The sequence below is a fragment of the Oncorhynchus keta genome, chromosome 9 (genome assembly GCF_023373465.1).
Source record: "Oncorhynchus keta strain PuntledgeMale-10-30-2019 chromosome 9, Oket_V2, whole genome shotgun sequence".
NCBI lineage: Eukaryota > Metazoa > Chordata > Actinopteri > Salmoniformes > Salmonidae > Oncorhynchus > Oncorhynchus keta.
In genome coordinates, this window is record NC_068429.1 from 20,012,839 (window position 1) to 20,040,079 (window position 27,241).

At 45.0% G+C, this 27,241-nt stretch overlaps 1 protein-coding gene across 2 annotated transcripts in view; it reads left to right on the forward strand.

The window, feature by feature from the left end:
* Positions 1 to 27,241, forward strand: part of LOC118373188 (transportin-1) — a 426,516-nt gene that overhangs the window by 333,456 nt on the left and 65,819 nt on the right. The gene's annotated exons all lie outside the window — the stretch shown is intronic.

A 27,241-nucleotide genomic window follows, 5' to 3' on the forward strand; every position in this document is an offset into this window, starting at 1 on the left:
CACCAGAGAGGCCATTACACCAAAGACACAAAACACCAGAGAGGCCAAAACACCGGAGAGGCCAAAACACCAGAGATGCCATTACACCAGAGAGGCCATTACACCAGAGAGGCCAAAACACCAGAGAGGCCAAAACACCAGAGAGGCCATTACACCAGAGAGGCCAAAACACCAGAGAGACCAAAACACCAGAGAGGCCAATACACCAGGGAGGCCAACACACCAGAGAGGCCAAAACACCAGAGAGTCCATTACACCAGAGAGGCCATTACACCAGAGAGGCCATTACACCAGAGAGGCCAAAACACCAGAGAGGCCATTACACCAGAGAGGCCAAAACACCAAAGAGGCCAAAACACCAGAGAGGCCATTACACCAGAGAGGCAAAAACACCAGAGAGGCCAAAACACCAGAGAGGCAAAAACACCAAAGAGGCCAAAACACCAGAGAGACCAAAACACCAGAGAGGCCAATACACCAGGGAGGCCAACACACTAGAGAGGCCATTACACCAGAGAGGCCATTACACCAGAGAGGCCATTACAACAGAGAGGCCATTACAACAGAGAGGCCAAAACACCAGAGAGGCCATTACACCAGAGAGGCCAAAACACCAGAGAGGCCATTACACCAAAGACACAAAACACCAGAGAGGCCAAAACACCGGAGAGGCCAAAACACCAGAGATGCCATTACACCAGAGAGGCCAAAACACCAGAGAGGCCAAAACACCAGAGAGGCCATTACACCAGAGAGTCCATTACACCAAAGACACAAAACACCAGAGAGGCCAAAACACCGGAGAGGCCAAAACACCAGAGAGGCCAAAACACCAGAGAGGCCAAAACACCAGAGAGGCCATTACACCAGAGAGGCCATTACACCAGAGAGTCCATTACACTAGAGAGGCCATTACACCAGAGAGGCCATTACACCAGAGAGGCCAAAACACCAGAGAGGCCATTACACCAGAGAGGCCATTACACCAGAGAGGCCAAAACACCAGAGAGGCCAATGCACCAGAGAGGCCATTACACCAGAGAGGCCATTACACCAGAGAGGCCATTACATCAGAGAGGCCATTACACCAAAGACACAAAACACCAGAGAGGCCAAAACACTAGAGAGGCCAAAACACCAGAGAGGCCAAAACACCAGAGAGTCCATTACACCAGAGAGGCCATTACACCAGAGAGGCCATTACACCAGAGAGGCCATTACACTAGAGAGGCCAAAACACCAGAGAGGCCAAAACACCAGAGAGGCCATTACACCAGGGAGGCCATTACACCAGAGAGGCCATTACACCAGAGAGGCCATTACACCAGAGAGGCCAAAACACCAGAGAGGCCAAAACACCAGAGAGGCCATTACACCAGGGAGGCCATTACACCAGAGAGGCCATTACACCAGAGAGGCCATTACACCAGAGAGGCAAAAACACCAGAGAGGCCAATACACCAGAGAGGCCATTACACCAGAGAGGCCAAAACACCAGAGAGGCCATTACACCAGAGAGGCCAAAACACCAGGGAGGCCAAAACACCAGAGAGGCCAAAACACCAGGGAGGCCAAAACACCAGAGAGGCCATTACACCAGAGAGGCCAAAACACCAGGGAGGCCAATACAATGTGTGTGGTAGGAGATTTTCAGTTCTTCAAATAGACAAGAATAACTGACAAGTATGATTTAATAGGCTACACATCTCAATTTAATAAGGATAATCTAATATTGCTATACTAGAACGATAATGGGAAATATGAGAGATAAATCTGTCCAGCTGACACCATCACACTAAGAAATGTAAGTCTCTCCTGCCCTGCCAACTCCTCACCCTGGAAAAGGCTATTTTCTTCTCCACCACATTTCCCACAAAAGTTTCAGTGAATGAAACAGAGAGCAGCAGACGAGCTCCCATCCTGTGTGTTCCATATCATTCCTTTTTAGGCTACAGATGTTAGCCTGTACCAATAACAATGCCTGTGCACCATACGTTGCTCCGATGGCGTAGGGAGGGCGGGAAGACTGTTGTTTTCCGCATGGTATGGATGATTGGAACTGGGAGGATCCACCGCAGAAAATTCGCATACAAGTTAAAAACACATTTTTCTGGCAGAGTAAATCTTGAGCTCGCTAATTACGCTGTGGCGGTTGGCGAAGGGAATCGACGGGTAAGGGTAGAGCAGGCAAGCTTGCTCCTGGTAGGAGAATAGGCCTAAATGTTCACGTTAGGTTGCTCCTCCCATGCTTTAGTTTTGGTGCGTCCTTGACCTGTCCCAAAGAGAGCGTGCCAAAGTAATCAGAGAAATTGTAAGCCAGGACAAAACAAATGTAGTCAGTGTCACCAGTCACTAAGTAAAAGTCAATCCATCATTTATTGATTATCCATTTTACAGTATGAATCCCACAGGTTCTCTAGAGGAAACACAAGCTCAAAGTGGTTGCCAAGGTGAATAGGATCCTGTTGTATAGGCGACCCTGTCAACTACTGAAGAATGCTACAGTTTAATTGGCCTGTGGTTATTAATCAATTGTACTTGCATTTCTGGCCTGATTATAGGGTCTACAGTACTTACAAATCCTATCATTAGGCAGGGTTTTATCTCTCTTACTGAGTTTCTGTGATAGCTTTCTGTCATGAGCACATACCCCTAATATGAGATAGCATTTGTGAAACCAGTTTCCTTCAGAGGGGAAGTGGGCTGCCTGGTGCGGTGCAGTCCTCAGATCCTTTGCAGTGGCTGAAGTGGATCTATTGAAAGTTATAGTGCCTAACTCAGGAGCCTTATTAGATGGGCTGTTTTCATGCTGTGTTGTGCACTAGAGCATCTCTTTGTGAGCCTGCTGCAGAGTATAAAATCAAGACTGAGAAACTAGAGAGACCAAGAGTCCTTCAAGACTTTTCTAAGTGTGCCTGTGTGTGTGTCCCACTCCACTCCAGCCGTACTGCTCCTTTCCACCCTCTTCATATCAACAGGGCTACACAACACACCCTGTTTGCAGAAGAGAATGCGTTCATTTCCTATTGTAATGCGAAACATGCTTGAGCGCCCCTCCACCACACCGCTCCACCCTACCCCACTCCATTCCTTCCATCCACACCCCTTGTCAAGGCAGCTAGACAATTAACACCATATTAGATCTTTTCAAGTACTTGTCATTTCATAAGTGAGGGCTTTCTTTTCTGCATTTCTTTTTTTTACTAAATGAAATGGGAGAAACCCACAGACCCTCGAGAGCCACTTGGTAAAGATGGGAAACAGATATTAACCCCGCGAGTGACGGTTCTTTAATGAGGCCTCCGAACCCTCAACCGTCACCACCACTGTGGGGACCACACACACTGACACCTGCACTTTCTAAAGACACACACACACACACACACACATACTCACTCCTGGAGCCTCATGCACTTCACACATACATACACACACGCAAGCACACACACACACACACACACACACACACACACACACACAGGAAACAATGGCAAGTACTTTCATACCTTGGGAAATTAAAGAACAAAAACATGAATCAATATAGAAAATACATATTATAGGTTTGTATAGGCTTTATTCAGACATTATACTTCAGTTTTCATTCAGACACCCTCCACATCTAGAGAAGCCAGCTGAGGCCTGGTCCGAGAGGACAGAAGAGCTAAGATTGTCTAATTAGCCGCTGGTTACCTGGTAACCAGTATGGGTTATATATGGGTTATAGACACATTCTGGAAAATACACTGAGTGTTCAAATCATTAGCAACACATTCCTAATATTGAGTTGCACAGTGTCACACATTCGACACCTTGTAGAGTCCATGCCATGATGAGTTGAGGCTGTTCTGAGGGCAAAAAGGGGTATAACTTGCACCCCCTTTTGCCCTCAGAACAGCCTCAATTATTTGGGACATTGACTCTACACAGTGTCGAAAGCTGGCCCATGGTGGCTACCCGGTGGTGGCTACAAGCTGGCTACGCGGTGTCGGATGCTGGCCCAATGCTTTCCACAGTTGTGTTGTCTGGATGTCCTTTGGGTGGTGGACCATTATTGATACACACTGGAAACTGTTGAGCGTGACACACTCAAACCGGTGCGCCTGGCACCTACTACCATACCCCGTTCAAAGGCACTTAAATATTTTGTCTTGCCCATTCACCCTCTGAATGGCACACACACATACATGTCACAATTGTCTCAAGGCTTAAAAATCATTCTTTAACCAGTCTCCTCCCTTTCATGTACACCAGGGTCTCCCAAACTCAGTCCCTGGGACCCCAAGGGGTGCAGGTTTTGGCTTTTACCCTAACACTACACAGCTGATTCAAATAATCAACTGATCATCAAGCTTTGATCATTTGAATCAGCTGTGTAGTGTTTGGACAAAAAACAAAATGTGCACCCCTTGGGACTGAGTTTGGGAAACGCTGATCTACACTGATTGAACTGGATTTAAAAAGTGACATTAATAAGGGATCATGGTTTTGACCTGGATTCACCTGATCAGTCTATGTCATGGAAAGAGCAGGTGTTCCTAATGTTTTGTACACTCAGTGTAGATAGAAAGGAGAATGGGTAAGTACCCACTAAAAGCTAGCATGTGTACAGTATGTTTAAGAAATCCACATTCACCCTGTACCGGGATACAGTACAGAACTCCTGGAAACAAGATGCAGTCCAGTGAAATTCCGCCAGCTTTTCTTTTCGGTATTCAAGACGTGAAAACATTACCGCATCGGATGCTTTCAGGAAGTAGGACAGAAGGAGAAAAAAACAAGTGAAAGAGGAAACCATCTGGGTTGTATATGGTCAGGGAACACTGCTATTCCTTGATCTATGTTTGATCACAGCAAAGCAAAACTTCTCTGTTCTTTGTTCATTTTATGAATTGTCAACAATAGGCTTGTTTAGGGTGACCTCTCCTTTTATGGACTGACACCCTCTTTCACTGTTTAGCATGACCTCTTATCCCCCATTTTCAATACATTTACTTTCCTGGTTTCAATCTACAGTAGAAGGGTACGATGCCAAAAGTTTCCAAATACATATTTACTCCCTGTTCTGCTGCCAAGACAACAACCTCTCCCTCAACATCAGCAACACAAAGGAAAAAGAGGGCCGAGCACACCCCCATTCACATCGACGAGGCTGTAGTGGAGCGGGTCGAGAGCTTCAAGTTCCTCGGTGTCCACATCACTAAGAACATCACTCAGAACATCACTAAGAACTATCATGGTCCAAACACACCGACACATTCGTGAAGAAGTCTCTTCCCAGGGCCTCCCGGGTGGCGCAGTGGTTAAGGGCACTGTGCCACCAGAGAGTCTGTGGCGGGCCGGGCGCAGTGTGCGCTAACCAAGGTTGCCAGGTGCACAGTGTTTCCTCCGACACATTGGTGCGGCTGGCTTCCGGGTTGGATGGCGCTGTGTTAAGAAGCAGTGCGGCTTGGTTGGGTTGTGTATCGGAGGACGCATGACTTTCAACCTTCGTCCCTCCTGAGCCCGTACGGGAGTTGTAGCGATGAGACAAGATAGTAGCTACTAAAACAATTGGATACCATGAAATTGGGGAGAAAAATTAAAAATGAAAAAACAAATCTCTTCCCTCAAGATTTGGCATGGGCCCTCATGGGCATCCAACTAGGGTAGTGCGTATGGTCCATCACTTGGGCTGTCCTCTCTGCCATCCAGGGACCTCTATACCAGGCGATGACAGAAGAAAGCCCTAAAAATTGTCAAAGACTTCAGCCACCTAAGTCATAGACTGTTCTCTCTGCCACCGCACAGCAAGCGGAGACCAAAAGACTCCTGAACAGCTTCTACTCCCAAGCCATAAGACTGCAGAACACTTCATCAAATGGCTGCCCAGACTATTTGCATTGACTCTCTTGCATCGGCTCTATGCACACTCATTGGAAGCACAAACTCACACATTCTACACTGACACTCCAACACACACTTAAACACACACTATATAGGTTCACAAACACAAAACACACACACATGCATATTGACGCCACACACACACACAAACTCACACATAGACACACTTTCACACTCTTCACATAGGCTGCCGTTGCTCTGTTTATTGTCTATCCTGATTGCCTTTCCACTTTTTTACCACCTTTTTCTCAACTACCTCCCTTGACTCGATGTATAAAGCCTTTATTATCTCAACTACCTTGACGTACTCCTTGTATAAAGCCTCGTTATTATCTCAACTACCTCGGCACATTGACTCTCCTTTGTATAAAGCCTCGTTATTATCTCAACTACCTCGTACCCCGGCACATTGACTCGGTACCGGTACTCCTTGTATAAAGCCTCGTTATTATCTCAACTACCTCGTACCCCGGCACATTGACTCGGTACCGGTTCTCCTTGTATAAAGCCTTGTTATTATCTCAACTACCTCGTACCCCGGCACATTGACTCGGTACCGGTTCTCCTTGTATAAAGCCTCGTTATTATCTCATGTGACAAATAAAAATTGATTTGATATAAATGATGGTGTCCAACATGCTAAAAGCAGGCAGCCGCCACACACGCACGCGCACACGCACACGCACACACACACACACACACACACACACACAGGGGCAAGGGGCCTTTTGTGTTGTGTACGCTGAGAGTCAAACACATCATTTTTAGTGACAACCCCTTAAATGTGTTTATTGTATGTGCCAACTTGTACATCAGAATTTGATCACAAAATTATCTCAATGGTGTGCTCTTTAGTTTTACTTTCACCATCTAAAACATCTACATGTCTGCCAACTCGATTAAAAAAAAACATTTTTTATTTCATTTGATTAAGAATTGATTGAACTGTTATTTTTCTTCTTTTTTTTCACTATCCCTTTTTACAGTGCTGTGTTTTATTAGCCTCACTTCGTGCTGAAGCATATAGTAGGCCTCATTATAATGTAACTGTTTCAAATATTTTTATATACATGACAGATATACAGTTCTTATCTAAACATAACAGAGCATACAGGAACAACAAGACCCAGAGTTCTGGGTGCAGAACAAATAATACAAAACACTACATACAAAACAAGGACACGTAGAAAGAAAGAGGGAAGATGTCCCCCCTCCCAACTGCTCAGGTGGCAGGGCCAGCACACGCTGCCCAAAGGTAGATTAAAATATTACAATTGAGAGTGTGTTAATAAGTACAAATTCACAGCGCCGACTCGTCCAAGTAGGAGAGGAAAGGCTGTCAGATTTGATCAAATGTTGATCATTTATTGTTCAGAATATATCTAATTCTTTCTAAGTGTACAGTGTTTGCCAATTCACTAAGCCATAATTTGGTAGAGGGCGCTTCCCTCCTTTTCCAAAACAACAAGATTATTTATTTTGCCGAGATGAGACCATACGAGATTAGTTGTTTTTGGGGGTTGGTTAATCCGTTTAGGGACTCAGATACTCCCAGGATTATCAGAAGCGGGTCTGGATCTATTGAAGTGTCCAAAACTTCAGAGAGGATCCTAAAAATTCCACACCAATAACCATGCAAGCTAGAGCATAGGGCAAAGCAGTGGAGTAGTGTGCCCTGCGCAGCCTGACATTTATCACATGTAGGGGATGTGTCAGAAAATATCCTATGCAGTTTAGTTTTGGAATAGTGTAATCTGTGTAATATCTTGAATTGTATGAGACGATGTCTGGAATTAATGGAGCATGTGTGGATATACTCCAAGCTCTCTTCCCAGTCTGCCACTGAGATGTCAGTCCCTAGTTCTTCCTCCCATTTTGCCTTGATGGCATCAGTAGAAGGTGTGCTAACAGATTGAAAAGCATCATATAGACGCGATATCAGTTTATCTGAGGTGGGGCATATTTTTATGCATCCGTCAAACATAGAAGGTTTAGCATTCCCAAATGTTGGGAGGTGTTTTCTAACGTAGTCTCTAATTTGTAGGTATCTGAAGAAATTACTTCTGGGAAGATTATAAGTTTCCCTCAGCAGCTCAAAGGAAGCAAAGGTCCCTTCTATGTATAAATCCCCTATGGTACTTATCCCCAACTCTCCCCATCGCTCAAAGGTGTTATCAAGGTTAGAAGGGGCAAAGGAGGGATTCCTGGCGACAGGGAGCATGAATGACATTGGTCTAAGCTCAAAATGGACTTTAATTTGCTTCCAGATTCGGACTGTGCTATGTATAATAGGATTGTTACAATAAAGTGACATCTCCAGATTGACAGGCGACAAAATCACAGCGCCAATAGAGAAGGGGTGACACTCCTCACGCTCCATACTAAGCCAGCTGGATGCCGGGAGTACGTCATCCAACAGAAACGTAACAACGCGGAGGTTAGCGGCCCAGTAATAAAATATAACATTTGGGAGAGACAATCCTCCTTCCATCTTGGATTTACAGAGGTGTTTTTTACCTATCCTGTGTGTTTTATAATCCCAGATGAATGGATTGATAATTGAGTCCAGTTGTTTATGAAAGGATTTATGTATGAATACTGGGATGTTCTGATATAGGAAGAGCAGTTGTGGGAGGAAGACCATTTTAATGGCATTAATTCTTCCGAGCAGAGAAATTGAGAGAGTTCTCCAAAATAGTATGTTTGCTTTGAGTTTTTGTATCAGAGAGGGGAAATTCTCTTTAAATAGTAAGGAGTATTGTTTGGTAACTACAATTCCAAGGTAGGTAAATTTTTCTGAAGATAACTTAAATGGGAGATGTTCTAGCCAGGAGGTATTTTGCGACCGTATGGGCATTAATTCACTCTTGTTCCAATTTATTCTGTATCCTGAGAAGGTACCAAACAAATTGATCATATCAAGAATAGCTGGGATACTAGCCTGGGGTTCTGTTACATAGAGGAGGATGTCATCTGCGTATAGGGAGATCTTATTTAGAGTATCTTTAGTATTATAGCCGTGTATTGCTGCATGAGATCTAATCATCTGAGCGAGCGGTTCGATAATTAGGGCGAAGAGCATAGGCGACAGCGCACAACCCTGCCTTGGCCCCTGTTGAGGTTAAATCGGGGCGACAATGATTGGTTAGTGAGTATTCTGGCACAGGGGTTCCTATATAAAAGCTGGATCCAATTTATGAACCTATCTCCAATATTACATTTCTGTAGGACCTTGAATAGATAGGGCCACTCAACTTGGTCAAAGGCCTTTTCGGCGTCAAGAGATATGACGGCAAGGTCCACGTTGGGTAACCTCTGAGAATACATAATATTGAAGAGGCGCCTGAGATTGAAGAATGAGTTTCTTTTAGGGATAAAGCCGGTCTGATCCGAATGGACCAATTTGCCAATTAAAGTGCTAAGCCTGTTAGCCAGAGTTTTTGCTAAAATCTTTTGGTCTGTATTAAGGAGAGATATTGGTCTGTATGACCCTACCTCTTCTGGATCTTTACCCTTCTTATGTATAACTGTAATGAACGCTTCGTCCAAAGTAGAAGGGAGAGCTCCATCCTCATTGGCCTGAATCAACATTTTGTGCAGATAGGGAGAGAGCATGTTGCTGAATGTTTTATAGAATTCACCAGGGTATCCATCTGGGCCCGGGGTCTTGCCACTCTTTAGAGATTGAATTGTTTCTTGAATTGTTTCTCGAATTTCATCAAGAGATATTTCCTTATTCAGGAAGTTAGAATCTTCCTGGTTCAGGGCAGGAAGATTACAGTCCTCCAAAAATGTTTGCATAATTAAGGGGTTAGGATCCGCTTTAGATGTATATAGAGTCTCATAAAACTGCCGGAATCTGTCATTGATGTCTTTGGGGGAAGAGAGTAATTCCCCAGATGCAGATTTAACCCTGTGAATCATTCGGTCACTCACATTTTTTCGAAGTTGTCTGGCGAGTAATTTGTGTGGTTTGTCACCAAACTCAAAATATTTTTGCTTGGCATAGAGAAAAGATGTAGCAATTTTAGCTGAGAGAATCTGATTATATTCAAATTTTAATGAGGTAATTGTTTTATGTTTCTCCATAGATGGGTGGCTAGCATTCTCCCTATCCAGTAAGTGAATTTGTCCCTCTAGTTCTTCCAGTTTTCCTCTGTTTTGCCTACTCCTGGCAGCCTGAAAGGAGATGATACAGCCTCTTAGATAAGCCTTCAGTGTTTCCCACAATAATGCTGGGGAGGTCTCTGTGTAGTCGTTGGTATCAAAGAAAAATTTAATTTGGTCTTTAAGATATTCACAGAATGTTGGTTCTGTGAGGAGCTGAGGATTCAACCTCCAGACCCTCTCGTTTGGTACAATGTCACCCAATCTCAGGGAGCAGGTGAGTGGACTGTGGTCCGAGATTATAATATCATGAAACCTCACATTACAGGTATAGGGGAGTAGTCTAGCATCCAACAAAAAGTAGTCAATTCGAGTGTAAACCTTGTGAACATGAGAGTAAAAGGAGTATTCCCTGCCCGTAGGGTTAGCGATCCTCCATATATCAAATAAGTTTGAATTTTTTATGTAGGTATTCAAGAATTTGCTTGAATAGGAGGTAGGGGTTCGCCAGGTAGAGGATCTATCCAAGTATTGGTCTAGCACACAGTTAAGGTCCCCTCCAATGACCAGGTTAGTATGGGAGATATCTGGAATCAGGGCAAGGACTATTTTGAAAAAAGAGGGGTTGTCAATGTTTGGCCCATAGATATTTAGTAGAGTTACTGAGGTAGGGTGGATTTCTCCTATTGCGATCACATACCGACCCTCTTTATGCGCAATAGTGGTTTTATGTAGAAAGGGAATTCCTTTCCGTACCAGAATCGCTGTGCCTCTCATTTTGGCAGAGAAGTTAGAGTGATACACTTGCCCCACCCACCTACACTTAAGTCTGCTATGAGAGTTATTCTTCAGATGGGTTTCTTGCAAAAATATAATATCAGACGAGAGTGCTTTCAAGTGGGCTAGGACCTTGCCCCTCTTAATTGGTTCGTTTAAACCCTTGACATTCCAGGAAGTGAATGTAAGCCCCGCCCTCCTCTCGTTTGTAGTTCCTATGGTGGCCTGCATACCATGTAACTTGATAAAAAGGTAAGAAAGCGCACCAAACCATCACGATCAGCATATGTAGCACCTACACCCGAGCAGTATCCAACCCACCCCTCCCCCTGCAAGCACCTTTACTTCCCACCCTGTTCCCCTAATTTCCCCAACACTCCCCCATCAACCCACATTTAACAGGCATGTACAAACAGGAGAGAAAAAAAATAAAAAAAAAATAATAAACACATTGTCTGGCCGATGCCAAAAAAGCACGGCGCGACCTCGAAGAAGAGGCAAAACAATAATAAAATCCCAACTATACGTTTACCTCTCACAAATAAATAAAAATATATACCTTGTGTATATATATATATATATATATATATACACACATACACATACACACACACACACACACATATATATATACATACATACACATACCTATATATACATATATATATACATACACACACACATACATACATATACATGTATGTATACATACCCACACAAAAAAATAATATATAAAAATATATATTCAAGAATATGTATATACATCCATATGCACATATACACATACAAACATTCATACACCAGAATAACAATCTACACTGATTTAAAATATACACATACATAATACTAAAATGCTAAGAGAAAATAGTAATAAAGTACAAATAGTAATTATATTTACGCACACCTACACATACATAAGCACTACAGAGGGCTGGTGGGACTCTTGTCGGGAGAGAGGCAGAGACAAAGCCAGAACAGCACAAAACATCAACTTGCTAACCAGGCGTCTGCCCCCTCCCAACCATCACCCCTAGTCCCCTGCAAGCAATAAATAAATGGTATGGTAGTAAGAGTAATGTAAGGATTGTAAAATAAATAACGAAACAAAACAAAAGTGGGGGAATATAAGTATATCCGTCCGAAGGTGTCAGTGATCAAACCTGGAAGTAAAAAATATACATCGCTGAGCACAGCCGGGATGAAAGTGAATTTAACGTTAAATGAGAGCTCTGATCGCCATCCATTGGTCTGCTCAGCGTCTTACATGCTCGGTAGCCCTTGTTGAGCCCGTTTAATACGTTTTCACCCAATATGGTATAGTATGGATTCGAGTCCATGAGCAGACCCTAACACGCAACTACAAGGCACTCTAACCTGTACGGGGGATTGGTGTATATCCCCGGATAAACTTCTCTGCGTCCAAAACCGAGGAGAGCCAAATCTTCTCACCGGAAGGCGGGGTAATTCTTAGTCTTGCAGGGAAGAGTAAGGCTGGGTGAAGATGGAGTTTGTAGAGTTTGGTCATGACATCTCTGTAGTCGGCGCGATGCTTTGCCACGTCGGGCGCATAATCCTCATAGACACGGAATGGATGCCATTTATGTGACAGGTTGCCCCTCATTCGAGCTTCACGCAGGATAAGATCCTTGGCCTTGAAACTGTGACAACAGATTATTACTGGGCGAGGACGTTGGCCCGGTCCAGGCACTGGGACAAGGGAGCGATGTGCGCGGTCCAGCTGGGGATCCGAATCCAAAACATCCGATCCCATTGCATCCTTCAATAGCTTGGCGAAGAAGTCGGTAGGGCGAGAGCCCGCCTCTATCCCCTCTGCCAGACCAACAACGCGAAGGTTATTACTTCTGGATCGGCCCTCCAGGTTTCACAGAAAGCCTCTGCACAGTATCCTGCAATGACGTGCATAGCTTCTCTAACTCGTCGATCCTACCAGCGTTGAATTCAGAAGCTTTCTCAAGGTCCACAATACTCTGGCCATGCGAAGCGACCGTTCAAATGATGCTCTCGATTTTGGTGTCCAGTTCAGTAATAGTGGCCTTAAGATCCTCAGCTATAGCAACACGTAGCTCCCCCAAAGCCCGGGTAAGTTCTGTAAGTGTCACGTTGTTGCATGTGCCTCCCGCCATGTCTGTCTCGTTGTTTAGTGGGGAGTAGGCCTCCGCTGTGGATTTATTGTCCTTTGGTCGCTTATTACTCGGCATTTTCATATAAAAAGATACAATCTTGTATTAGAAAGAAACGTTTGTTGTAAAAAGTACCATAAAGTAGGTTAAATTAGATTATTTCGCAAAAAAGTTGCAGGAGCCGCTCACGCACAGCCGTTCACTCCAACATGCTCCGCCCCCCGAACTGTTATTTTTCAAACAAGTGCTTTTGTTTCTTGTAATACCATGAAGGGGAAAGGCTCTGTAAAATTGGTTTATGTTTGGGTCTGGGTTCTGACAGGGCTGTTCGGTGTGGGGTTTTCAGACCTCCAGCACACACATCAAGAGAAAAAGAACAGAGGACTTTAGTGGTAAACACTCTGCAGGTCTGCCCAATTTTCAAGGCGATTTGCAAACTTGAGAAACGGTGTGAATGATTGTAGTCCTCTTCACTCTGCTGATAATAATTATTTTCCACTGGGGGTGAAAGTGATACAAATGGTGGAAAAAACATAATTACAAACCATACATTCTACCTACTTTACACCAAACCACACATTCTTCCTACTTTACCCAAAACCAAACATTCTATCTACTTTACCCCAGACCACACAATTTACCTACTTTTACCCCAAACCACACATTCTACCTACTTATATTATATATATATATACAGTGCCTTGCGAAAGTATTCGGCCCCCTTGAACTTTGCGACCTTTTGCCACATTTCAGGCTTCAAACATAAAGATATAAAACTGTATTTTTTTGTGAAGAATCAACAATAAGTGGGACACAATCATGAAGTGGAACGACATTTATTGGATATTTCAAACTTTTTTAACAAATCAAAACTGAAAAATTGGGCGTGCAAAATTATTCAGCCCCTTTACTTTCAGTGCAGAAAACTCTCTCCAGAAGTTCAGTGAGGATCTCTGAATGATCCAATGTTGACCTAAATGACTAATGATGATAAATACAATCCACCTGTGGTTAATCAAGTCTCCGTATAAATGCACCTGCACTGTGATAGTCTCAGAGGTCCGTTAAAAGCGCAGAGAGCATCATGAAGAACAAGGAACACACCAGGCAGGTCCGAGATACTGTTGTGAAGACGTTTAAAGCCGGATTTGGATACAAAAAGATTTCCCAAGCTTTAAACATCCCAAGGAGCACTGTGCAAGCGATAATATTGAAATGGAAGGAGTATCAGACCACTGCAAATCTACCAAGACCTGGCCGTCCCTCTAAACTTTCAGCTCATACAAGGAGAAGACTGATCAGAGATGCAGCCAAGAGTCCCATGATCACTCTGGATGAACTGCAGAAATCTACAGCTGAGGTGGGAGACTCTGTCCATAGGACAACAATCAGTCTTATATTGCACAAATCTGGCCTTTATGGAAGAGTGACAAGAAGAAAGCCATTTCTTAAAGATATCCATAAAAAGTGTTGTTTAAAGTTTGCCACAAGCCACCTGGGAGACACACAAAACATGTGTAAGAAGGTGCTCTGGTCAGATGAAACCAAAATTGAACTTTTTGGCAACAATGCAAAACGTTATGTTTGGCGTAAAAGCAACACAGCTCATCACCCTGAACACGCCATCCCTACTGTCAAACATGGTGGTGGCAGCATCATGGTTTGAGCCTGCTTTTCTTCAGCAGGGGCAGAGAAGATGGTTAAAATTGATGGGAAGATGGATGGAGCCAAATACAGGACCATTCTGGAAGAAAACCTGATGGAGTCTGCAAAAGACCTGAGACTGGGACTGAGATTTGTCTTCCAACAAGACAATGATCCAAAACATAAAGCAAAATCTACAATGGAATGGTTCAAAAATAAACATATCCAGGTGTTAGAATGGCCAAGTCAAAGTCCAGACCTGAATCCAATCGAGAATCTGTGGAAAGAACTGAAAACTGCTGTTCACAAATGCTCTCCATCCAACCTCACTGAGCTCGAGCTGTTTTGCAAGGAGGAATGGGAAAAAATGTCAGTCTCTCGATGTGCAAAACTGATAGAGACATACCCCAAGCGACTTACAGCTATAATCGCAGCAAAAGGTGGCGCTACAAAGTATTAACTTAAGGGGGCTGAATAATTTTGCACACCCAATTTTTCCGTTTTTGATTTTTTTTTAAAGTTTGAAATATCCAATAAATGTCGTTCCACTTCATGATTGTGTCCCACTTGTTGTTGATTCTTCACAAAAAAATACAGTTTTATATCTTTATGTTTGAAGCCTGAAATGTGGCAAAAGGTCGCAAAGTTCAAGGGGGCCGAATACTTTCGCAAGGCACTATATATATATCTCCATCTCTCTCTCCATCTCAATCTATCTCACTCTCTCCATCTCTCTCTCCATCTCTCATTCAATTCAAATAAATATTTACAAGTGAAATAGATAATAAACAAAAGTCAAATAAAAATAAACAGTAAACATTACACACGTTTCAAAGGAATAGACACATTTCAAATGTCTTATTGTGGCTATTTACAGTGTTATAATGATGTGCAAATAGTTAAAGTACAAAAGGGAAAATAAAATCTCTCGCAATTTCAATTTCAATTTAAGGGGCTTTTGTCACGCCCTGGCCATAGAGAGGCTTTTATTCTCTATTTTGGTTAGGCCAGGTTGTGACTAGGGTGGGCATTCTATGTTCCTTTTTCTATGTTTTGTATTTCTTTGTTTTTGTCCGGGTATGGTTCTCAAACAGGGACAGCTGTCTATCGTTGTTTCTGATTGAGAACCATACTTAGGTAGCTCTTGCCCACATGGGTTTTGTGGGTAGTTGCTTTCTGTTTTGTGTCTGCACCAGACGGAACTGTTTCGGTCGTTCTCCTTGTTGTTTTGTTAAATCAGTGTTCAGTTCCATTAATAAAAGGATGAACACTTACCTTGGTCCTCTCCTTGTTCCACCAACAGCTGTGACAGCTTTATTGGCATGGAAACATATATTTACATTGCCAAAGAAAGTGAAGTAGATAATAAACAAAAGTGAAACTAACAATAAGAAATTAGCAGTCAACATTACATTCACAAAAGTTCCAAAATCTCTCTCTCTCTCTCTCATTTTCAATTTTTAAAGGGATTTATTGGCATGGGGAACATATATACACATAATATTATTTGAAATGTCTTTATTTTTCAACTTTTGTGAGTGTAATGTTTACTGTTAATGTTTTATTGTTTATGTTTACTCATTGATCTCTCTCTGTCTTATTTCCACACCCCCATCTCTGTCTCTCTCTCTTCCTCCACTATCACTCTACTTTGACAGTTTCTCTCCTTCCCTCTCTCGCTTCCCTCCTTCCCTCTCTCGCTCCCCTCCTTCCCTCTCTCGCTCCCCTCCTTCCCTCTCTCGCTCCCCTCTTTCCCTCGCCGGGGCTACTCATGCGTAAGGTAGTGTGGTGAAAATGCTATGTTCTCAATGCAGTCTCTGCACGCGATAGCACTCGGATTGTGTGAGAAGGCCAGAAAGCATGATGCAGCCCCATGTGGTCATGGTTTGAGGAGAGGAGGAGAAGGAGGAGGAGGTGGAGATTAAGGAGGAGAGGAGAGGAGCAGGTGGAGTGGAGGAGGAGGAGAGGAAAAGAGAGGAGAGGCATGTAGAGCAGCGTGTCGGACAAAGGAGGAGAGGAGAAACAGTAGCGTAGCTTGTCGGGCAGAGGAGGGGGGGAGAGGAGAGGCGTCTAGTGTGTCGGATGGAGGAGAAAAGAAAATCCCGACAGCCCATGCCGCCACCCTGGCGTCTCAGGTAGGCTGAAACCATGGCAAAATTTCACCCAAAAATGGTTTATTTGTCGTCGTGGTCGGGGTCAATTAGCCAGGGTCAAGGTGTTGCGGCTGCCACTCACGCAATGCGGTAGGAGGGACAGACATGAGAGAAAAGGGATGGATGGATGGATTGGAGGGAGGGAGGAAAGGAGGGAGGGAGGGAGGGAGGGAGGGAGGGAGGGAGGGAGGGAGGGAGGAAAGGAGGGAGGAAAAGAGGGAGGGAGGGAGGTAGGAGATAGAATGACGAAACGCAACGAGAAAACAAACAAAGCAACGTGACTATCCAGAAATCTCAGTACTTAATGGTATTCTGACTGCACCTCGGAATGAATGGAAAACGCACCTCGGAATTCCCACCTTACCTGGGAGTCATTTTCTGGGACACAGTCAGTGGGTAAAATAACTCAATGATTACTGTGAAGCAGAGAGGAGGATGCAGAGAGGACGAAGCAGAGAGGAGGATGCAGAGAGGACGAAGCAGAGAGGAGGATGCAGAGAGGATGCAGAGAGGAGGATGCAGAGAGGACGAAGCAGAGAGGAGGATGCAGAGAGGAGGATGCAGAGAGGAGGATGCAGAGAGGAGGATGCAGAGAGGAGGATGCAGAGAGGAGGATGCAGAGAGGACGAAGCAGAGAGGAGGATGCAGAGAGGTACGAAGCAGAGAGGAGGATGCAGAGAGGAGGATGCAGAGAGGACGAAGCAGAGAGGAGGATGCAGAGAGGTACGAAGCAGAGAGGAGGATGCAGAGAGGAGGATGCAGAGAGGACGAAGCAGAGAGGAGGATGCAGAGAGGTACGAAGCAGAGAGGAGGATGCAGAGAGGAGGATGCAGAGAGGAGGATGCAGAGAGGTACGAAGCAGAGAGGAGGATGCAGAGAGGACGAAGCAGAGAGGAGGATGCAGAGAGGTACGAAGCAGAGAGGAGGATGCAGAGAGGAGGATGCAGAGAGGGCGTTAGGGGGATGAGGAGAAGGGGTCAAATCAAGCCCTTCACTCATTCATTCTCATTCCCCAAAAATATTTGATATTTTTTTCCTCTCTGCAGGTTTAATCATGAAATGCCAGACAGACCAGCCTGCTTTGTTCTGTTCTCTGTGGCCCGGCTTCATTCCCCTTGGTGGGTCTCACACACACACACACACACACACACACACACACACACGCGCCCACACACGCACCACCACCGCCACTAGTTTCAGTGTTTCAGAGGGGTTGGCACCAGTAATGATGCCCCTCTCCTCTGATGTATGTTCCTGGGACCTGGCCAGCCGTGTGGCCTGGGAGGCTGAGCTAGTGAAGGCCACGCCGCTCTCCCTCCGTCCTCTCTTTTCCAGGCTGGGTTAACGTCCTGTGTCAGGCCTGGGCCGCTGCAGTTGTGATAACATCTTAATGACTTTCTACCTCTGATTACCAAAGAGGCAGAAACACACACAGGATCAAGTAAACAAAGCCTAGAGTTGCACCTTCAGCTAGAACAATAAACCTCCTCAGAACTGTTGCATTCTGGGAGGACTACTTATATTTTCTCATCTAATTACCGCAATATATCATTTCCATTTCACACAAGCCAGGGAGGTGGGAGGAGGGGATAAGGTTAGCGTCAACATGAGGTGAATTATGTTTTTATGAATGTTTACAAATTAATAAAACATGTTAATTCAAAGTATTCAAACGTGTTTTTTGTTGGCAAGCCTAAATAAGTTCAGGGGTAGAAATGTGCTTAACAAGTCACATAATAAGTTGACGTGGACTAATATCTCTGTACATACTTATCTGTAATGTCTCTCAGTCGAGCAGTCAATTTCAAACACAGATTTGGCCACAACGACCAGGGAGGTTTTCCAATGCCTCACAAAGAAGGGCACCTATTAGTAGATGGGTAAAAATAAGTAGACATTGAATATCCCTTTGAGCATAGTGAAGTTATTAGTTACACTCTGGATGGTGTATCAATACACCCAGTCACTAAATAGATACAGGTGCTCTTCCCAACTCAGTTGCCAGAGAGGAAGAAATACGTTCAGGGATTTCACCATGAGTCCAATGGTGATTCTTAAACAATTACAGTTTAAAGGCTGTGATTTGAGATAGCCGAGGCAGGATCAACTACATTTGACGTACTCCAGAATACTAACAGAATTACAGAGCGTAAAGAAGGAAGCCTGTACAGAATAAAAATACAAAGTGTTTTGTTTGGGGCAAATCCATCACCAAACACATTACTGAATTACCACTCCTGAGTGGTGGGCTCCCGAGTGGCGTGGTGGTCTAAGACGCTGCATCTCAATGCAGGAGGTGTCACTGCAGTACCTGGTTCAAATCCAGGCTCCTTCACATTCAGCTGTGATTGTGAATCACATAGGGCAGTGCACCATTATCTGGGGTAGCCCATCATTGTAATTAAGAACTTGTTCTTCCCTGGTTAAATAAAATATAGACTTTTTTATGTTATGGGTATGCTTGTCGTTGGCAAGGGACTTTCTTATGATAAAAAGAAACAGAATAGAACAAAGCACTGGCAAATTCCTAGAGGAAAACTTGGTTCAGTCTGCTTTCCAATAGACACTGAAAAAAAGTCACCTTTCAGCAGGTTATCCGAGTGTGCAAAGCTCTTAGAGACTTACCCAGAAAGACTGTAATCACTGCCAAAGGTGATTCGAACATGTATTGACTCAGATGTTTGAATACTTATTGAATTAAGATATATTAGTGTTTTATTTTCCATACATATATATTTTTACAAATGCTCAAATTTTTCTTCCACTTTCACATTGCAGAGTATTTTGTGTAGATCGTTGAGAAAAAAAATGACAATTAAATCAAGTTTAAATATTAGGCTACATATAATTAAAAAGAAGAAAACAGAGAGAGAGAATAATAATATATGCCATTTAGCGGACGCTTTTATCCAAAGCGACTTACAGTCATGTGTGCATACATTCTACGTATGGGTGGTCCCGGGAATTGAACCCACTACCCTGGCGTTACAAGCACCATGCTCTACCAACTGAGCTACAGAAGGACCACTAATAGTATTATTATTATATTATTATTATTATATTATGAGAGAGAGAAGAGCGAGAGAGACAGTTCCTTAATGGTTAGTCTGTTGCCAATCACTACATTAAGGAACTGTCTCTCTTTCTCCCTGTTTTCTTCTATTGAATTCAAGATACAACCTTCTGTGTTCGTCAAAGAACAATGCAGGGACTAGTTTTTATGGAGGTGGATAGATTACCAGCGTTGTGCTTTGTTTGCCTGTGCCATGTGTGTAATACATGATGACTTGTGTTCAGTTAAAAGCACTATATAAATGTCTAGTAGATAGCTATTGCCTAACCTATGTGTTATAAAAGCCAACGTTAGGCTATATTGCAAGTAGCCTAGTGTCTATATCCGCCTTCCCTTATTAGCCTACTATAGTAGGTATGAAATATATTCATGCAATATACAGCCAAAATATTAGGCCTAACTGACAGTAGTAGGCTACATGATCTATCAGTGTGCGTGAGTGTCTTTCTCTGTTTCTTCCTACCCCGACTGACTGCACAACAGTAAATGATCTGTAATTTCTCACAGACACAGCACTCGGACCAGCAGAACCAAAACTTTTAGCAAATAAGTTGGTTAAATTCACACATTTAGCAGCGCGGCCTGAAAAATCCTTTGTCCCCCTTTCCATTTTTTGTTTTGACTGAATGACTGACAGTCAGAGCGGGTTCAACTCTCTTTGATTATGCAAGTTTATCTCTCTCTTTCCCACCATATCAGTCTCTCTCTCTCTCTCTCTCTCTCTCTCTCTCTCTCTCTCTCTCTCTCTCTCTCTCTCTCTCCCTCCATATCAGTCTCTCTCTCTTTCTCTCTCTCTTTCCCTCCATATCAGTCTCTCTCTCACTTTCCCTGCATATCAGTCTCTCTCTCTTTCCCTGCATATCAGTCTCTCTATTTTTCTCTCTCTCTTTCCCTCCATATCAGTCTCTCTCTCACTTTCCCTGCATATCAGTCTCTCTCTTTCTTTCTCTCCTTCCCTCTTTATCAGTCTCTCTCTCTTTCCCTCCATATCAGTCTCTCTCTCTTTCTCTCTCTCTTTCCCTCCATATCAGTCTCTCTCTCTTTCTCTCTCTCTTTCCCTCCATATCAGTCTCTCTCTCACTTTCCCTGCATATCAGTCTCTCTCTCTTTCCCTGCATATCAGTCTCTCTATTTTTCTCTCTCTCTTTCCCTCCATATCAGTCTCTCTCTCACTTTCCCTGCATATCAGTCTCTCTCTTTCTTTCTCTCCTTCCCTCTTTATCAGTCTCTCTCTCTTTCCCTCCATATCAGTCTCTCTCTTTTTCTCTCTCTCTTTCCATCCATATCAGTCTCTCTCTCTTTCCCAGAATATCAGTCTCTCTCTCTTTCCCTCCATATCAGTCTCTCTCTCTATCTCTCTCTTTCCCTCCATATCAGTCTCTCTCTTTTTCTCTTTCTCTTTCCCTCCATATCAGTCTCTCTCTCACTTTCCCTGCATATCAGTCTCTCTCTCTCTCTTTCCCTCCATATCAGTCTCTCTCTCTATCTCTCTCTTTCCCTCCATATCAGTCTCTCTCTTTTTCTCTTTCTCTTTCCCTCCATATCAGTCTCTCTCTCTCTTTCCCTCCATATCAGTCTCTCTCTCTTTCTCTCTCTCTTTCCCTCCATATCAGTCTCTCTCTCTTTCTCTCTCTCTTTCCCTCCATATCAGTCTCTCTCTCACTTTCCCTGCATATCAGTCTCTCTCTCTTTCCCTCCATATCAGTCTCTCTCTTTTTCTCTTTCTCTTTCCCTCCATATCAGTCTCTCTCTTTTTCTCTTTCTCTTTCCCTCCATATCAGTCTCTCTCTTTTTCTCTTTCTCTTTCCCTCCATATCAGTCTCTCTCTCACTTTCCCTGCATATCAGTCTCTCTCTCTCTCTTTCCCTGCATATTAGTCTCTCTCTCTCTCTTTCCCTGCATATCAGTCTCTCTATTTTTCTCTCTCTCTTTCCCTCCATATCAGTCTCTCTCTCTTACTTTCCCTGCATATCAGTCTCTCTCTTTCTTTCTTTCCTTCCCTCTTTATCAGTCTCTATCTCTTTCCCTCCATATCAGTCTCTCTCTCTCTCTCTCTCTCTCTCTCTCTCTCTCTCTCTCTCTCTCTCTCTCTCTCTCTCTCTCTCTCTCCCTCCATATCAGTCTCTATCTTTTCTCTCTTGCTCTTTCCCTCCATATCAGTCTCTCTCTCTCTCTCTTTCCCTGCATAACAGTCTCTCTCTTTTTCTCTCTCTTTCCCTGAATATCAGTCTCTCTCTCTTTTTCTCTCTCTTTCCCTCCATATCAGTCTCTCTCTCTCTCTCTCTCTCTCTCTCTCTCTCTCTCTCTCTCTCGCTCTCTCTCTCTCTTTCCCTCCATATCAGTCTCTCTCTTTCTCTCTCTCTTTCCCTCCATATCAGTCTCTCTCTCACTTTCCCTCCATATCAGTCTCTCTCTTTTTCTCTTTCTCTTTCCCTCCATATAAGTCTCTCTCTTTCAGTCTCTCTTTCTCTTTCCCTCCATATCAGTCTCTCTCTTTCTTTCTCTCTCTTTCCCTCCATATCAGTCTCTCTCTCTCTTTCCCTGCATATCAGTCTCTCTCTTTTTCTCTTTCCTGCATATCAGTCTCTCTCTCTCTCTTTCCCTGCATATCAGTCTCTCTATTTTCTCTCTCTCTTTCCCTCCATATCAGTCTCTCTCTCTCACTTTCCCTGCATATCAGTCTCTCTCTTTCTTTCTTTCCTTCCAGTCTTTATCTTCTCTCTCTCTTTCCCTCCATATCAGTCTCTCTCTCTCTCTCTCTCTCTCTCCTCTCTCTCTCTCTCTCTCTCTCTCTCTCTCTCTCTCTCTCTCTCTCTCTCTCCATATCAGTCTCTATCTTTTCTCTCTTGCTCTTTCCCTCCATATCAGTCTCTCTCTCTCTCTCTTTCCCTCCATATCAGTCTCTCTCTTGTTTCTCTCTCTTTCCCTCCATATCAGTCTCTCTCTTTCCCTCCATTTCTCTCTCTTTTCTCTCTCTCCTCCATATCAGTCTCTCTCTCTCTCTCTCTCTCTCTCTCTCTCTCTCCTCCATATCTCTCTCTCTTTCTTTCTCTATCAGTCTCTCTCTTTCTCTCCATATCAGTCTCTCTCTTTTCCCTCCATATCAGTCTCTTTCTCCATATCAGTCTCTCTCTCTTTCCCTCCATATCAGTCTCTCTCTCTCTCTCTTTCCCTCCATATCAGTCTCTCTCTTTTTCTCTCTCTCTTTCCCTCCATATCAGTCTCTCTCTCTCTCTTTCCCTCCATATCAGTCTCTCTCTTTTTTTCTCTCTCTTTCTCTCCATATCTTTCCCTCCATATCAGTCTCTCTCTTTTTCTCTCTCTTTCCCTCCATATCAGTCTCTCTCTCTCTCTCTCTCTCTCTCTATCTCTCTCTCTTCTCTCTCTCTCTCTTCCCTCTCATATCAGTCTCTCTCTCTCTCTTCTCCTCCCCATATCAGTCTCTCTCTCTTTCTCTCTCTCTTTCCCTCCATATCAGTCTCTCTCTCTCTCTCTCTCTTCCCTCCATATCAGTCTCTCTCTCTCTTTCCCTGCATATCAGTCTCTCTCTCTTTCCCTGCATATCAGTCTCTCTTCCTCTGTCTCTCTCTCTTTCCCTCCATATCAGTCTCTCTCTCTTTTTCCCTTTCCCTCCATATCAGTCTCTCTCTTTCTCTCTCTCTTTCCCTCCATATCAGTCTCTCTCTCTCTTCCCTCCATATCAGTCTCTCTCTTTCCCTCCATCAGTCTCTCTCTTTCTCTCTCTTCCCTCCATATCAGTCTCTCTCTCTCTCTTTCCCTCCATATCAGTCTCTCTCTTTCTTTCTCTTTCCCTCCATATCAGTCTCTCTTTTTTCTCTCTCTTTCCCTCCATATATAGTCTCTCTATCTCTCTCTCTTTCCCTCCATATCAGTCTCTCTCTATCTCTCTCTTTCCCTCATATCAGTCTCTCTCTTTTCTCTTTCCCTCCATCTCTCTCTCTTCCTTTCCCTCCATATCAGTCTCTCTTTGTTTCTCTCTTCTTTCCCTCCCTCTTGATCAGTCTCTATCTCTTTCCTCCATATCAGTCTCTCTCTCTCTATCTATATATATATATATATATATATCTATATCTATATATATATATATATTATCTCTCTATCTTTCTCTCTCTCTTTTTCTCTCTTTCCCTCCATCAGTCTCTCTCTCCCTTTCCCTCCACATCAGTCTCTCTCTCTCTCTCTCTCTCTTTCTCTCTCTCTTTCCCTCCATATCAGTCTCTCTCTCTTTCTCTCTCTCTTTCCCTCCATATCAGTATCTCTCTCTTTCTCTCTCTCTTTCCCTCCATATCAGTCTCTCTCTCTTTCTCTCTCTCTTTCCCTCCATATCAGTCTCTCTCTCTTTCTCTCTCTCTTTCCCTCCATATCAGTCTCTCTCTTTCTCTCTCTCTTTCCCTCCATATCAGTCTCTCCCTCTCTCTCTCTCTCTCTCGCTCTCTCTCTCTCTCTTTCCCTCCATATCAGTCTCTCTCTTTCTCTCTCTCTTTCCCTCCATATCAGTCTCTCTCTCTCTTTCTCTCTCTCTTTCCCTCCATATCAGTCTCTCTCTCTCTTTCCCTCCATATCAGTCTCTCTCTCTTTCCATTCTTTGCTCCAACGAGGTTGTGTTATTTGTGTGTTTGTGTCAGTGGTTTAAATAAAAGCTCTCACTGTTATTTCTTAAATATTTGCACGTCTCCGGTCTTGAGAAAAACACCAGCGCATCAACAATATATTTTTACCATTACAGAGGGAAGATTGATCACAGATTTTTGGGGATGAATCAAGCTGGGATTTGCGTGAGAAGAGACAACCCTTTGTTGTTTTTTTGTTTTTGTTGATCTAGTTCCTTGCTGTGTGTGTGTGTGTGTGTGTGTGTGTGTATGTGTGTGTGTGTGTGTGTGTGCGTGCGTGTGCGCGAGAAATGGAGAAAGATCAAACGTGTGTGTGTTTGTGTTTGTATGTGTGTGTGTGTGCTTGCGTTTTTGTGTGCTTGCGTCCTCTGTGATACAAACACAGACATTTCCGTTATACATGGTTTATGCACATATATTAGTCCCAAGACATTCTCATTCTCTTCTTCATCACCCCATCTTCCTCCTCTTCCTCCCCTGTTTCTTCTTCCTCTTCCTCCCTCTTTTTTTTCTTTCCCTTCCCTGATATCAGTCCCTTCCCCTCTTCCCCTGTCTCCTCCTCTCCCCCTGTCTCTTCCACCTCTTCCCCTGTCTCCTCCTCCTCTCTCCCCCTGTCTCTTCCCCTCTTCCCCTCTCTCTCTCCATCCCCCTCCTCTCTCTTTCCCTCCTGTTTCTTCCACCTCTTTCCCCCTGTCTCTTGCTCCTCTTCCCCCTGTCTCTCCTCTTCCCCCTGTCTCTTCCTCCTCTCCCCCTGTCTCTTCCTCCTCTTCCCCCTGTCTCTTCCTCTCTTCCCCCTGTCTCTTCCTCTCTCCCCCTTCTCCTCACCTCTTCCCCTCTTCTCCTCCTCTCCCCCTGTCTCTTCCTCCCTCTTCCCCTGTCTCTTCCTCCTCTCCCCCTGTCTCTTCCTTCCTCTCCCCCTCTCTTCCCCCTGTCTCTTCCTCCTCTCCCCCTGTCTCTTGCTCCTCTCCCCCTGTCTCTTGCTCCTCTTCCCCCTGTCTCTTGCTCCTCTCCCCCTGTCTCTTCCTCCTCTCCCCCTGTCTCTTCCTCCTCTCCCCTGTCTCTTCCTCCTCTCCCCCTGTCTCTTCCTCCTCTTCCCCCTGTCTCTTGCTCCTCTCCCCCATGTCTCTTCTCCTCTCCCCCTGTCTTCCTCTTCCCCTGTCTCTTCCACCTCTTCCCCCTGTCTCTTCCCCTCTTCCCCCTGTCTCTTCCTCCTCTCCCCCTATCTCTTCACTCCTCTTCCCCCTGTCTCTTGTTTCTCCCTCTTCCCCCATATGTCTCTTGCTCCTCTTCCCCCTGTCTCTTCCATCTCTTCCCTCTTGTCTCCTTGCTCCTCTCCCTGTCTCTTGCTCCTCTCCCCTGTCTCTTGCTCCTCTTCCCCCTGTCTCTTCTCCTCTTCCCCCTGTCTCTTCCACCTCTTCCCCTGTCTCTTCTCCTCTCCCCTGTCTCTTGCCTCCTCTTCCCCCTGTCTTTCTCCTCTCCCCCCTGTCTCTTCCTCCTCTTCTCCCCCTGTCTCTTGCTCTTCTTCCCCCTGTCTCTTGCTCCTCTCCCCCCAGTCTCTTGCTCTCTCCCCCTGTCTCTTGCTCACTCTTCCCCCTGTCTCTTCCTCCTCTTCCCCCTGTCTCTTTCCTCTTCCCCCCTGTCTCTTCCTTTCCTCTTCCCCCTGTCTCTTCCACCTCTCTTCCCTGTCTCTTCCCCTCCATCCTCTCCCCCTGTCTCTTCCACCTCTTCCCCCTGTCTCTTCCACCTCTTCCCCTGTCTCTTCCACCTCTTCCCCCTGTCTCTTCCACCTCTCCCCCCTGTCTCTTGCTCCTCTCCCCCTGTCTCCTCCTCTCCCCCTGTCTCTTCCCCCTCCTCCTCCTCCCCCTGTCTCTTCCCCTCTTCCCCCTGTCTCTTCCTCCTCTTCCCCTGTCTCTTGTCTCCTCTTCCCCCTGTCTCTTCCTCCTCTTTCCCTGTCTCTTCCACCTCTTCCCCCTGTCTCTTCCTCTTCCCCCTGTCTTTCCTCTCTCCCCTGTCTCTTCCACCTCTTCCCCCTGTCTCTTGCTCCTCTCCCCCTGTCTCTTCCTCCTCTTCCCCCCTGTCTCTTGTTTTCTCCTCTTCCCCCTGTCTCTTCCACCTCTTCCCCTGTCTCTTCCTCCTCTCCCCTGTCTCTTCCTCCTCTTCCCCCTGTCTCTTCCTCCTCTCCCCCTGTCTCTTCCTCCTCTTCCCCCTGTCTCTTGCTCCTCTCCCCCCTGTCTCTTGCTCCTCTCCCCCTGTCTCTTGCCCCTCCTCTCCCCCTGTCTCTTGCTCCTCTCCCCCTGTCTCTTGCTCCTCTCCCCTGTCTCTTGCTCCTCTCCCCCTGTCTCTTGCTCCTCTTCCCCCTGTCTCTTGCTCCTCTCCCCCTGTCTCTTGCTCCTCTCCCCCTGTCTCTTGCTCCTCTCCCCCTGTCTCTTGCTCCTCTCCCCTGTCTCTTCCTCCTCTCCCCCTGTCTCTTCCTCCTCTCCCCCTGTCTCTTCCTCCTCTCCCCTGTCTCTTCCTCCTCTCCCCCTGTCTCTTGCTCCTCTCCCCCCTGTCTCTTCCACCTCTTCCCCCTGTCTCTTCCTCCTCTCCCCTGTCTCTTCCACCTCTTCCCCCTGTCTCTTCCTCCTCTCCCCCTGTCTCTTCCTCCTCTTCCCCCTGTCTCTTCCTCCTCTTCCCCCTGTCTCTTGCTCCTCTCCCCCTGTCTCTTGCTCCTCTCCCCCTGTCTCTTCCTCCTCTTCCCCCTGTCTCTTCCTCCTCTCCCCCTGTCTCTTCCTCCTCTCCCCCTGTCTCTTCCTCCTCTTCCCCTGTCTCTTCCTCCTCTTCCCCCTGTCTCTT